We start from the raw sequence: 15,199 nt of genomic DNA on the forward strand, positions 1-15,199 counted from the left end.
ATAGTTCAATTAGGACATTTAAGTAATTTTTATAAACATACTTAGAAAAAAACATTACTGGTGTGCATCTTGAGACAAAACCAAGGGAATGATATATTTTAAAATCAATCAGTGCAATTTTATTTCAGTTGAAACAACTCAGACTTACATTTTAGTCTAGGACTAGGCTTAAGCCTTGTCTGCGAAACCGGGCCAAGATGTTTTACAACATCATGTGTTAAAAATAACTACAACATCCCATAGATCACAAATAATGTATACCAAGACAGGGTTACTACAGCAAAATGTAGTAGTTTGAGTACCTTAATTAGCCTTCTAATTAAAGCTAATGCATGTCTGATTGTACTTTTCAGATTGTAGGGCTGTTTTAAAAGCAGAAGCAAAAGTGACATGTGGCTAAGTATGATGTCCGATAAATCTGAATTTGTGCTTTGTATTTCACCCATCCAAGTGAACACACACAAGCACACACACACGCACACACACACACACACACACACACACACACACACACACACACACACACACACACACACACACACACACACACACACACACACACACACACACACACAGAGCAGTGGGTAGCCATTTTGCTGTGGTGCCCAGGGAGCAGTTGGGGGCTCTTCCCTGACATGGTCCAGCAAGAACTGAAACAGTCCTACTGACTGCACATGGACTCACCTAGTAAAAGACACCCTGCTGCACGTCACACAGCCGGCAGTGTAAACCTATTCACGCCTATACACATATACAAAGGAGGGAGCCAAAGCCAGTTTTCTGCAAACTTATACAGCCACAGAAGGAAAAGGAATAATTCAGGCAGACCCTGAAACACCACATGTTATAAAACAATCTTTAATAGTTTTTGTATAAACACCTAATCCAGTTACATATTAAAAAATGCCATGTTCACAAACTTTCCTGCAAAAGTTACCACTGACCCCCTGGAGGTGTGCCCTCCATAGAAATTAAAAGACCTCACTACTAAATAGATATAAAGACAGAAAGTAAAGCGGCAGGCACAAAGACAACACCTATGATGTTTCACTACAATTGCATGGAAATGCAAGTTTACCTGCATCAATGAACTCATTTTGCTTGCACCACTTATGAAAGCTCTCCTCTGCTTTCTGTTGGACCTTCTGATAACTGCCATCAGTTTTATTGTAGTACACTCTCACAAGAAATTCATGAAACCTTTTGGCTTGAGACTGGAGACCTGCGTGACCAAGAGAAACCAAACACAACCTGGTAAGCAAGATTTTTTTTTCTGTCCAGGAAAATGCTTTACTTGCCCAGACATGAATTTTGATATGTGCACTACAAACTACAGCAATCTAAATAGCCTTTGCTCAGACCCATTCATTTCAGTAAGGACATCAGGAGATCAGGAATCAGTCACATAATTATGATACTTCTGTAAATATTTGAGATAAGATTTAGATTTTATACCTGGTACTTCTCCAGCTTGAATGCTGTTTTTAGGTCATTCTTGCTGTAGAAATGTACATTATCAATGGGCTCATTACCCACCTCTCCAAAACCCATGTCAAGAACCTAAATGAGAGGAAATTTCAGATTGAATAGAAAGATAAACTGTTAAAATGAAGAGACAGAAAATGAGCCGAATGTCTTAAATAAGCAAACAAACAAACATGCATACATAAATGTCAAAGTCCTCAGCTTTCAGAGACTGGTTGGATGTTTTGATCATTTTCTCCCATTGTTTCTTCAGCTTTTCCTAAAGATTTGGAGGAATCAAATATACACTAAATGATTTTTCATTTAGATCTTCAGTACTATGTCATGCAGCGTGTTACAATTTAACCAGATATAATAATAAAATCTATCTAAAAATATAATAACAAAATAATAGATTTTATAGTCTCTAAGTGAGCATTAGTGTGTGAACATCACATAAAAAATGCATATTAATATGAAACTTTTTATGTCTATGTAACTGCCACAGATAAATGTACATACTTGTGCATAACTTTAACTCTGCTTCAGTGTTAATTTGACACTATTCAGTGTTACTTTGAACACTGTAGACTCAAAAAAACTCAGAAGAAAACAATATGGAGCTGTTAGAGTTTACTAAGAAGTATTCATCAATATTAACACTTTCTTTCATGTTGTTTAGTTAGAATAAGTATATCTCTGACAAGCGAATAAGTGAAAGCTATTAGCTTTATGGCAACAGTAGATAATTGTCAGGGATATCCTCTGACAGTCATGTCTGTTCTGTCTTTGTTTAATGTGTCTTTTGTGTTGTGTTTGAGCACATGGCTTTGTCTTTGTTGTTGTCTGCCATGTGCTCCTCTTGTCCCACCTCCTTGTTTCCCGTTACCACACCCCCTTGTTTAGCTCTCGTTTGTCTAAGTGTCGTCACCTGTTCCTTTCATTTGGTCCTCGTTTGTATGAGTGTTCTCACCTGGTCCTCATGTATCCTGTCCCCTTTATAAGCGTGCACCTTCCCTCTTGTCTTCGCTAGTTCATTGTGTGTATTCTACCTCTGTGTTCAGCAATCTAGTTTACTGCTTGTCTGCTATTATATTTTCAGTTAATACTCTGAAGTTGTTTATCTTTTGTCCAGTCCAGTCCTGTCCTGCTGACGGTGCTCCTGGTCTGCCCTCTCTGCTAGATGTGAGCATTACCTGTGAGATCTCTACGGTGGAGTCACTTCCACTCAGGTTCCTGTCTGGCCCAGCTGCTAACTTCCAGCTTCTTGCCAGTTCTGCTCACTACTGGATTGTAGCCCGGACTCAGTTGACATCCTCACCGTCAGCCTGTCTACAAGTATCTCCCTGCCTATTGTTTGGACTGTGTTCACCCCCTCCTTACCATCTCTTGTCATTGACATTTGTTCAATAAATAACCATCACTAACATTCTGCATTTGAGTCCTCTCTTCGAAATCAGGACAATAATAGATGACAATTATTTTTAATTAATAATTATAAACGTTTATTTCAAGAGGCTTATAAATCTGTTTTCATGTGCAATTCACAATCACGACAATCTTGTACCATAAGAGTTAAGTCAGAAGAGAATAAGTACCTGCACTTTGATCATGAATGCTTTACTAGGCTGGTCTTTCAATTTGGCCTCCAGTTTTTCCTAAAGGATGTAGAAGAATAAGTCAACCATACATGCAAATATGTCAACAATGAAACTAAAAGATTAAATAGACTAACATCAGATTTGTCACAGCGACACCTATAGGTCAACAGTGATGAAGCATTCAATTATATTACTACTGACTGTATTTGACTTTTCGGCCATTTTTCCTAAAGTCAGAATTATTTAGTATTTAATTGCATATCGATGCAGTTGGTCTGATGCTTTCATCCATGGTGGCATGACTCAACTTGCCTTCTTTGTCCTTGGCCCCTGTTGCAGCTATGTTTATCATTGGATTAATTTGAACAACTCAATTCAACATCAAACATAAATATGATGGCTGGATTACTTCTGATAAAATTAACCTTTGTGTGTGTATAATATATATATATATATATATATATATATATATATATATATATATATATATATATATATACTCAATATTTGATGTGGATTGAACCCTTTTATCAAAGTTGTCCTTTGACAAACTTTTTTGATCCACTTCAAATGCTCACTACTATATACATTGTTGACATTAAACACAAACTAATGTGCTATATTCCTATTTTCAAAAACAAAATTACCTGTTGACAATGTCCTCTAAAATACCTCTGGCTTTTTTCAGCTTTGCAGAGTCTGACTGGTTAAGAATCTTATCAAAGATGTGATCTGTTGAAAGACGGGGAAATGAAAATGTACATAGAATTTTTATTTTCAGCATATAAGGAGTGTAAGTTTTATCTTAAAAAATTTAACCTGTCATTCATTACTACAAAACAGCACAAAATCAAGTATCATATAAGGGGAAAAAAGATACAAAAGCTGTCATTGGTGTGGTACCATCTATGGCTTATTAACCCCTAAAGTCTACATTTTAATAGCTAAGGGTATCGCACACTTTGAACCATTTGTTTTTTTCTGACAGTGTATTACGGCAGGTCATGTGAATGAAGCTGATCCACAATGTCAAAATCTTATGAGTGTGCTGTTATTTCTGTATATCTGTCTTTCTATCAGTCACCCTTTATTTTAAGCTCAAATGCTCGCTCTTAACAAGCAAATAACTATGACTTTTGTGCCAGTAAACTCTTAAATTAATAATAACTCTTATTAATAGTTAGTGGGGTAGTTGTTAAGTTTTGGTAGGGTTAGAGATCTAGAATATGGTCATGCAGAATATGTGCTTTATAAGTACTAATAAACAGTCAATATGTAAATAATAGGCATTCTAGTCTACAACTAGTTAATAATGAGAATTGGTCCTTATACTAAAGTGTTACCAAAACTTTAAGTCTAGCATGTTCATGTGTTACTGTGTCTTGATATAAAGTACTGGAATGAAAAAAAAGTTTAATATTTTATATGCAGGTCTTAGTCAGCTGGATCTGTTTGTTACTGCTGCTGGAAGGGAGCAGAGTTTTGTTGAGAATAAAACCAAATCATTAATACAACATTTGTATATCTTCTTCTTTAATCAATTATTTCCTTGGTGTGCTTCTAAAGAAACATTTCTCTCGATTTGTACCCATGCTTTCTCTGACCTGTGAGTTTGGTGTACTCTAGCATGTCGTCAATGGCATCTGAGATTTTGCTATCTGCAAGCTTGTCATCAGCTTCTACGAGAGCATCCTTAACCCTAATGTAGAAAGAGAAACACATGTATAATGCAGTATAAACAGTGGACATTTCATAATAGAATGATGATCAAAATAATCAAATGTACTCTATAACACAAAACCTACTTGACGTCAATAATGTAGCCGATCTTTTGCTGAAGGGCCTGACGATGAAGAGTGTATCGTGTGTGAAACATGCCATAAATTATATCTGCCACCTGTGAGGGAAACAGAGAGTCATGGTCTAGAGCAGAGAATGAGACACAGCTAATCACAGAATAGTCAAAAATATAATAAAATAACAACATTAAATCTGCAAGAAGCGGGCCCCTTACACCTGTACCACCCCCACCCTGTGACTTATGCATTTAGGCAGGTAAATATACATCAAAGTAATATATATTTGCCACACGTCCAGTTGCTATGATTATAACCCTGCTGAAAGAACAGCATATGCTGGTTAGGTATGTTTTGGTGCTGGGATGCTGGTTTTAGCTGGCTTATGCTGGTCCTTTGCTGGTTAATGCTGGTTCTTTGCTGGTTTGCATTAATAGCATGCTTTACACTTTGCTAAGTGTCCCTAACAAGTTTTAGCAGGTTTCTAGCATTTAGTTAACACTTGCTGACACTGTTGCTTGATGTCCAATACAGTGTTAAACGTGCCACTTCCTGTTGCCACTAAATGGCACTATGACTGTAACTGTATATGAGCATTGATATTTCTTCAGGAAACACTCTTATCAAACGTGAGAAGTTTGGGCAAGATCTGACATTGTCTGCCTGAGTTACATCAGCGTCCTCTTTCATGGCGAAACATTGAAGTTTGTCAGGCTGCCACGCCCTTCGACAAAAACAACACCATTTTTGAAGATTAGCATTGCAAAGATCTGGGCTAACACTACATTGCTATCTGGGGAATCACAGTACTCATCAGTGTCCTCTGACAGCAAAACACTACAAAAAGATCAATCTAAACATAAATCCATATGTATGGGAGAGTGGCTTGGCATGCAAAATCCACTCGCCAGTGTTCATTGGCCTGTTCTGTACTACTAAGAGGTGACTGGGACTCCCAAAGGACACCCTTGACCTCAGTGCCCACATAACATCTAACGTGGCTAAAAGAAAGCATTATTAGGCTAGCTGATGTCCTTGTTAAGATTATTAAATTAATCTGAAACTTAAAATAAATTCAAAGTATTTTCTCCTGCTGTGCCTAATTGTCTTTTGACTTGCGTTGTCTACCAGAATGGATTGTCTGTTTTATTTTTGGACCTTTTAAATTATGCTTTTCTGTGATTTGTACATTGAACAAACTGCCATGAATAGACCAGCCTCTTTCTTCTGGCAAATTTCATGAGCACCTTAAAACGTACTTGAGATAGATTTTTATAAAATACACAAAATGTAGCCAAGTTTACTAGGGGCAGCATTGTACACCTAAGCGAGTAGCATATTCAGTCTTATGGTCATACACACATTGTGATGGGTGTAAATGAAACAATTTACCTTGTCTCTGAAGCAAATATGATTCCTCCCATCCACTTCACAGACCCGAACAGATTTCAGCAGACGCTGATGATCAAACCCACTTGGGATTCCAAGATAATGACAGTCCCTGTACAAAAACAGCAATTAAACCAATCCAATAGGTGTAATAATTATTGTTCAATGTCATAAATATTCTGCTAAGATTTTATATTTCAATATAATTCCTGCAGAAATGGACAGTTTGCCATTGTTCTGATTTGAATGTGTTTTTATCAGTTCTGAAAACAGCACGTTAGCATTTGAAAATTATGCTGAAAATGTATAGTGTTTTTCAGTTTGTTGAGTATGAATGACAAGTGTTTATAGATTTTTTAAAACGTAGTCATGGCATGCATTTTGTCTGAAAGCAATGAAAATTGATTCAAAGTTTGGTCCGCGTAGACTTCTGTATCCCTGAAAGTGTGAACAGTTTTGGAAATGTGGCTCCAGTATTGAACAAGGCTTGTTTGCAATTTAACAGAACTGTAGACTAATGAGAAAAATAAATCAGTCTGGTTTGTAATAAGCGAGATTTCAGGTCTTTACAGTTGATTTCATCTAAGACTGTGGCTGGAAGTCAGTTGAAGTTCTTTTGTTTCTCTTTCATTCAGTGATTCTGCTTGTTATTATCAGGTGTCTTTAATAATCAAACAGTCATCACTTAATTAACCACTTAAGTAATGAACTCTAACACTGCTTCTGTGTTACTTTTAACACCCTGGTGTACCCATATGAACACAGAGCAGTGTTGATTTACCACCAAGTAATTTACTATGTACTAGAGTTGGGGTACTTGGACTTGTACTCGGACTCGACTATGGTCTTGAGTACAATTTTTAGCGGACTCGGATGCATTTTGACTCGGACTTGACTCGGACTCGAGCTTTTCGGACTCGGGAATTATTGCCGAGTCCAGCTGAGTCCAGCTACAGTAGATGGAAACTTTACTGGCTCGATGCATTATTACGAAAGTGACATTAAGTATTCACACGTGTTTAAAAGTCTTGCCAGGACTTGAAAGCCAGCTGGTTTCTTTGCATAAACACACCCAAAGTGTGCTTACTGAAAGCGCTTCTCAGTCAGCATGTGAATGCTGAATAAAGCATTCTTTTGCATGTTACTGCTACACACTTACACGAAAAGTAATGTTAAAATGCACCATCTTGGAGATTATTCATGCAAATGTGGTCGGTTTTGTCTTGAGTTAATTTGAACAGTTGGGAGAAATACAGATGCCAAACGTATAGGGGAGTACAGAAAATATATGATCTTAAAGCGAAAGCAGCGTAAACCTGCTACAGCAGACTGCGTCATATTACATTTACCTATTTTATCTCACAGTTCAGAATTTTTTTTTATTTTTTTTATGTTGTTTATAAGTTGTATTTCGGACTTTATAACTCAATTTACCTCAACAGTAGTGAGTTCGTCAGATAAATGCCAGTAGGATATAAACTCATTAATTTTGAGCTGAAAGGGGAAAAGGGAGGATTACTTTTCTTATCAGAATTGTGAGATATAATCTTTTTTTTTTTAAATATAAACTAAAATTTACTTTTTTACTCTTTTATTCCATTGCTTCCAAATGGACTGCTACTTAAAAAAACTATCATTAACCCTCACAGCCTCATTTTCATCCAAGAAAAATAAATTAAATAATCATGAATCATGAATAATCATTCACTAAGCTTCCTACCCACTAGGGTTGTCACGATACCATAAAAATAATTTACGATACTATACCAGCTGAAGTATCACGATACCATGCAGTATTCTATTCATTTATAATTCAATTCTACAAAATCAATCAAAATTTCATAAACAAAAAGATGTAAATGAAAACAGACAGGGTTTTCCACTGAATACTAATGTAAACAAAACATCTTAGCACTGCACAGAAGCTGCATGAAGTGGTGTTTAGTTGTGGTATTTATAAATTGACTGTATTTATAATTGCATAAATAATGTTATGAGATTAATGCTTTGAACAAAACTCTGAATATAGAAATATGTTGGAAAAGAACATAATATGATGGGAAACAAAACCGCCAGCGGGTGGCAGTAATGTTCATTATTGAATCACTGAGTCATTCAAACGATTCTTTCAAAACAGCTGAATCCTTCAGGAGTGAATCAAATGACTCGTTTTTATGAATGGCTTAGTGAATCAGTGATTCGCCCAAACCAACGCGGATTCGGATTCGAACACAGAAATGAAACAAAAACATCACTTAACTCTGCCTCGTGTTGTATTGCTGAACTATCAGGAGCATTTTTCCTCGCATATCTTGAAATTGCCAAGTTAGCAGCTGGAATATTAAAACGTATTCATTCATAATGTAAATAAATAATGGTTGATAAGAACCAAGTGCAAAGCGGCAATGTTCATGAATGGAATTGCATTCGTGATCGCAAAGACGCTTCCAGAAACTAATTATTACACCTGTTCTAAAAGTGGGCAAATAAATAAAAAATAAATACAAAAAATATATATATTTCTTGTAAAATAGTTTGATGTTGAATAATTGATTCTTGAGCTGCTATTTTAAATAACACCAGACGGTCTGAATCAGACCCTCTCTTCTGATAAACTGCAGCGTGAACAACGACGTGCGCGTGCAACTTCTCATTTCAAACTGAACTGAAGCGTCGGGAAACACTGAATACCATATAAAGCGTATACACAGCCTGTATTACACAAATCACAGCAGAAAGACATTTTGGAAATCAACTTGTAATGTTTCTGCTGTCTTGCATGTTCAAGTGAACGTTCCTGCCGTGCATAGGGGAGAGCGGGGCACAACCTAACACTTTTTGAATTTCGCGGTTTATGTAAATCCACTTGGGGTTCAGAGTACAATTTTTATCCACATTATTTTCACACTTGTCTAATATAAATATATCGCTTTGTTTCATATTTACAGTGTATACGTTTTTCGTTATTTACCTCAAAAGAAAGGAAGTGAAACGTGACAACGTGCCCCGTAGGTGGGGTACATTGTAACATCTGAGGAGCATTTTGTAACACGACCATATGACAGCTTAAAATGTTATCTGATCGAATGAAAAAAATATACACAACAAGCTAAAATGTTTTGTCATTAAAATACATGTGTTAACTTTTTCAAATGAAGTTGTTGTGTTATTAATGCTCCGGGACAACGACTTGCTTAAACTTATGTTTTTATTCTATACGGACACACATTGTATTCCACTTCTTAGACTGGTGCATCAATCAAAAACTGTCCGGTGTGCAACACCTTACCGGAACTATATATGTTATCGGACATAACATCACAAAGTAATGACGTTTTTTTTTTTTTTAAATAAAAGTGGTCTAATTTTGGAGTTTGACAATGAACACAATCGCAACAATGCTTTGAACAGCCCTGATCGCAACACACAGCTGTACAGTAGTTCAAAACAATGTGGACAAATAAATGAAACACATTTAGGCATTCAGAAAAACACTATCCTCTCTCCACACACAGCTCTCATAGAACACCACACACATAAACCAGCCAAAATGCTTTACATTTCTTGAAATAATAACTTCTGAACATTAAACATTGATTGTCAGCCTTTATTCACCTGTTTTTTGTGGTTTCTTATCAAAATCCTTAGAAGTAAATAGTGTAAATTGCATCGCTAATGTCATAGAATAGCATAGTTTAATAACAGCTGGGCATATTGTCACACAGTGTTAGAACGTTCCCCATCTACGCTACTGGAATATAAAATAGGTTAGTGTCTTCTGCTGGTTTGTCAAGCATTAATAAATTATCTAAACTGATAAATAACAAATTGGAGATTAAAATATCAGCAGTTTTGTCTAACTTTAAATGGATACTAAAAACAGAAATGAATAGTTTACTTCAGCCAGAAATGTACTTTTACTATGGTAAAATAAATATTCAGCGATATCTTCAAAATGCTTTTGAATTGGTGATCTTTTTTCTCTGCATAGTGTTGATATGGCAACTAGTAAATACCGTAAATTTGGTTATGCTAGCATGTGTGGAAATATTTGAACCACGTATGTTACAATTAACCCCGCGTTACGTTGTGCCCCGCTCACCCCTACAACATATCTTACGGTGCTACCGTATGGACGATACTACCGTTTCAAAAATGCAGTGGGTATTTTTAAGCTTTAGTATCGCGATACTATCGTAGTACCGGTATACCGTGCAACCCTACTACCCACCAAATTGAATTTATACATTTACTATATAACAACAAATAAAGTCAAGTCCTGTCCTATAATTTTTCACATTCTAAGAGCTGTTTAACTCTGAAATATGTCACAATACCTAAGCTATAACTTCTGTTACATGACATTAAGTTTTGCTGAGCAGGACACTAATTATGAGATGGTGTGAAATCAAAAATCAAAATGCCAATAGCCTATGCAATAGCGGTTTGCTTTTGTTGCATTTAAATTGTCATTGCCTTATTCTAGTTGTAAAGGTTAAAACAAGGTTAAGAATCTGACAAACAGTAGTGTTTAGTTGGACTCGGACTCGACCCATTTGGACTCGGACTTGAGTCCGACTCGGCCTATTTTGAACTCGGACTCGACTCGGACTCGAATGGTTAAAGACTCGGACTCGACTTGGACTCGAATTAGGCGGACTTGAACCCAACACTACTGTACTTACCGAGACAAATAGTCCCATTTATTCACATCAATCCCATTCAGTTTATTTGCCACAATGTCATACAGGAAAGATTTGTTTTCAGGTCTTCCCTTTGCTGTCCACTGTAAGATGGTAAAAAAAAAATCTAATTAAACAATGTATCCTGAAAAAAAAAAAAAATCACATTTAACAGTTATTTACCTTGCTATCTGAAGATGTGCGCCCCTGTATTAACTCCTCAATGAAGACAATGTCTTCATCTAGATTTAATTCATAGTCCTTCATCACTTTGTCCAGTCCATTCTTCTTTCTCATGCAGTGAAACATCTGAACAGACGCCTCCTCATGCTTCAGAAGATCAACCATATAATGAAATGTTGTAGTTTTTCAAAGTACAAGTTTAAATTGACTGTAAAGTGCCCGTATTATGGATTTTTAAAATTACCTTTCATGCAGTGTGTAACACAGCTCTAATTGAATGAAAACATTCTAAAAAGTTTTAAATTTGAAAGTGCTCTGAGTATAACGTTATTGACTTTTGAAAGAAATAGTCTATTCCGAGTCGTGAAAACAAGTTTTTTATTTTTATTTTTTTAAATGCATAGTATAAGAAAATAAAAGTGTTTTTTGACATTGCATGCACGCTAACCTATTGTTAGGTTCTCCCAAAACCAAAATATGAACCTTTCATAATCCATAATAGGGGCACTTTGAAAAGGCAAGAACACAATGAAAACATATAAATATATGTTTCTATATATTATGCAGCTCACTGATTTTTAAATACATGTGTATGGGAAAATATAATGATCTTTATAAGAGAATTAATAATGCTTACCTCCCATTTGTTATCTAAGAAGTAAAAAGATATTTTAAGCATTATGTCATGCACATTTTATAATCATAAATGCAGGTTTTTTTTTTTAAACCAACTAGATAAAAAAAATGTTCAAATGTTTTGAGATTGTGATAGAAATGTCAATGTCACTGGTCATCACAGATGTTGCAAAATTCATTATATTTTGAAAAGGTTTACATAATTTTTTCAGACTTTAAGTGCACTGTACAACTTAAAAAAAATTGCCAAATTCTAAAATAAGCATGCTGTTTTCCAATAGCCCAGAAAACAATGCATTCTGGGTAATATGTGTTGTTTTCAAGAAAATAGCCTACTGAAATATACTGTGAATTATTAGCACTCAGAGAGCCGCTTCTGAAACATACATAATAGACCACAGATGTGTGCAGTGTAAACAAGTGGCTTTCCAAGCATTAATGGCCACGTATGAGGATGTTTTTAGGAGGTTCTAGTACACTAAAGGGATCCCCGGTATTAAGACTTGTTTGGCTTAAAATAATGTAAATTACTATTATATAAAATTTTGTTTTAAACCAGTAACTTTTAAGGTGTAAGGTTCGTCTACTCTACCTTGAACATAAAATCAATTAATTTCAAGTGATTAAAATTCTTAGAAAACACTGACTAGACACTATGGTAAGCAGCTTTAAAAATAATCATTTTGATTTAACATTGAATATTGATAATAAATACAGTTGCAATCGAAATTATTCAACCCCCTTGACCTGCAAGACATTTTGCTGCAGAAAACAAAATTTTGTAAAAGCAACCCAACAAAGGCATCAGTACACCATTAAAGAAATGTATAAATACACATTTGAGTCATTCTGAAAACGCAAGCTGATGAATAAAAAAAAAAAAAAAAAATCAAAGTGGCTCTAAATGTTCATGTTCCAAATTATTCAACCCCATAAAAGTCAAATTTTGTGCAGAATCTTTTATTCTTTAAAACCACCAATAAACGCTGCCTGTAAGTACTTTGAAGCTTCTGTCACCTCTCTACTGCAATCTTTGGCTATTCCTTGCCTGAAAAAGCTTTCAGATCACTGATCATTTTTGGTTTTCACTTTGCCACTGCTTTCTTCAAATTCAACTAAATGTTTTCAATGAAAATTAAACCTGGAGACTGAACAGGCCACTCAAGTACATTCCATGACTGATCCCTGAACCAAGCATAAGTTAATTTTGGATGTATACTTTGGGATGACTGTCCTGCAGAAAAGTCCATTGATCATCAGCTTCAGGAAGGCCATAATTGTCTAGTGTTCTTCTTATACACTGCATTGGAATGTTTTTCCTCCTTTCGTTGGGTCATCTTTGGCTGTACATTGCAGGTTTTTCCTCAGTTGTTCTGATCAAGCATTTTATGATATTGTGCTTTTTTGTTCAACACCTTCAAAGGTTTTCTGGTACAACACATTTTAAACTAACGAATAAGGATGCCAGCTGTGTCTCTGGGAACCTTTAATGCCTTGTAAATCTTCATATAGCCTTAGATTTTCTAAAGTATTTATTCTCTGTAGCGTCTGTAGTTTTTGTGAGAGCTCTTTTGACTTTGTCATATTAGCTACTAAAGCCTTAGCATATGCATGGGCTAACTGTATGTATGTGTAACAGCACAAGCTAATTCTGTTTTCTAATAGAGTTTCTAAAGGCTTAATTATGTTTTAGGTCAATTCTGTTCCCCACCATACAAATAAGTGACTTAAAAAACAGCAATGTTAAACAGGGGTTGAATAATTATGACATAGCTGTGTTATTAAAAAATCTTAGAACTCAAAAATATTACATTATATGTTGACATTATCACTTTTAATTTTAGTAATTGGTTATAGATGCAATTTTTTTTAAGTCCTGGATCATCAGAAAAGCTTGTATTTGTAAACTACTGCAGTCTCTGGGGGGTTGAATAATTTTGATTGCAACTGTAGCTATTATGTTTTTTTAATGACAACACATTTGCAGTTGTGCTGATTTTGCAAGACAGCTTATCACCTCATTCGAAATATTGTCACATTTTAATATTACGCTAAAAGTCAAATATCACATATTAATACACCCTATTACTTACTAATATGCACAGCTCAGAGAAAGTATTAAAATTAATAAACTGGAACAACTCAGAAACTTACTAGGCCGGACATCAGGGATGAACATGCCATCAAACAAATGAGAGAATGGACCATGACCTGGCAGGAGCAAAAATGTAACATGAGTTTACCGTATTTGACAGCTGATGAAGTCTGAGATTTCTGAAATCTTTTATGCTGTTTTTCTACTAGTCTCTGTTTTTACTTTCATTTTAATGAATGAATGAATGAATGATGCATTCATTCATTCATTCATTCATTCATTCATTCATTCATTTTAGCAAGTGACATTCTGATTCCTTCTGTTACCAATCATCCAGGAGGGGTGCACTCTTAAAAATAAAGGTGCTTCAAAAGGTTCTTGACAGAATTGCCATAGAGGAAAAAAAAAAAAACATTTTTGGTTTCACAAAGAACCATTCAGTCAAAGGTTCTTTAAAGAACCATCTCTTTCTTACCTTTTATAATCTGAAGAACCTTCTTTTGCCACAAAGAACCTTTGTGAAACATTTATGGATCCATTTAGATAAAAAGGTTCTTCTATGGCATAGTGAAGCACCTTTATTTTTAAGAGTGTGGGTCCAGCATGCTGATGTCTAGTTATTTGTGACCAGTAGCCCAGGAGATTTTTTAAAATATGAAACATTTTCACATAAATGCTTCATTTAGTCTCCTGTTCAATTTTCATATGCTCTGTGAATTTGATCTTAGCTAATGTCTCAGTTTGTTACAAAGTGAATTAATTGTGCCATTATTTTGAGTTATGAGGATTTTGTCTGTGTGTAATATGTGAAATAACATTGTTTAACCTTCTGTATTCCAGTTCTTTGTGGAGTTATTGGAATTCTTTTAAATGTATTTGGATAGAAGAAAAGTATCCCTTAGGAATGATAAATCCTTGGTAAAAAGGTAAGCTAAGTGTAGAATTGATTTGACATTAAAACTTTTTTTTAGATGGATAAGGTTTGGATTTTTTTTTTCTTTGTGTGCATGTTATGTTAAATAGAAAAAACCCTAAAACATAAGAAATTGACTCAGCTTACCTTTTTGTAGAATTCAACAAAAACTGTTCATACGACTCACCCAAGTCATAACACAGGGCAGCAATTTGGACACACAGGGAATCTTGTTTGGTAATGTTGAGCTCTGGTTGATTCTCATGTAGAGTCTTGACAAGACATCCTGCTAAATACGCCACCCTTACACAAACAAACAAGGAAACTAATATTTATTTCAAGGTAAAAAATGTCTATCCTTTACCCTCTAGGCCAGCGGTTCTCAATTCCAGTCCAATTCCTTCAGTATGATCTGATATCAATTTTGAAAGTTATCCATA

The 15,199-nt window shown here is 35.2% G+C and overlaps 1 pseudogene; it reads right to left on the minus strand.

Annotated features, from left to right (window-relative positions):
- Window positions 1–1,080: 1,080 nt before the first annotated feature.
- LOC141336255 (deoxynucleoside triphosphate triphosphohydrolase SAMHD1-like) overlaps window positions 1,081–15,199 on the minus strand; it is a 187,713-nt pseudogene continuing 173,594 nt past the window's right edge.

The sequence above is a fragment of the Garra rufa genome, chromosome 6, assembly GCF_049309525.1.
Source record: "Garra rufa chromosome 6, GarRuf1.0, whole genome shotgun sequence".
Lineage (NCBI taxonomy): Eukaryota > Metazoa > Chordata > Actinopteri > Cypriniformes > Cyprinidae > Garra > Garra rufa.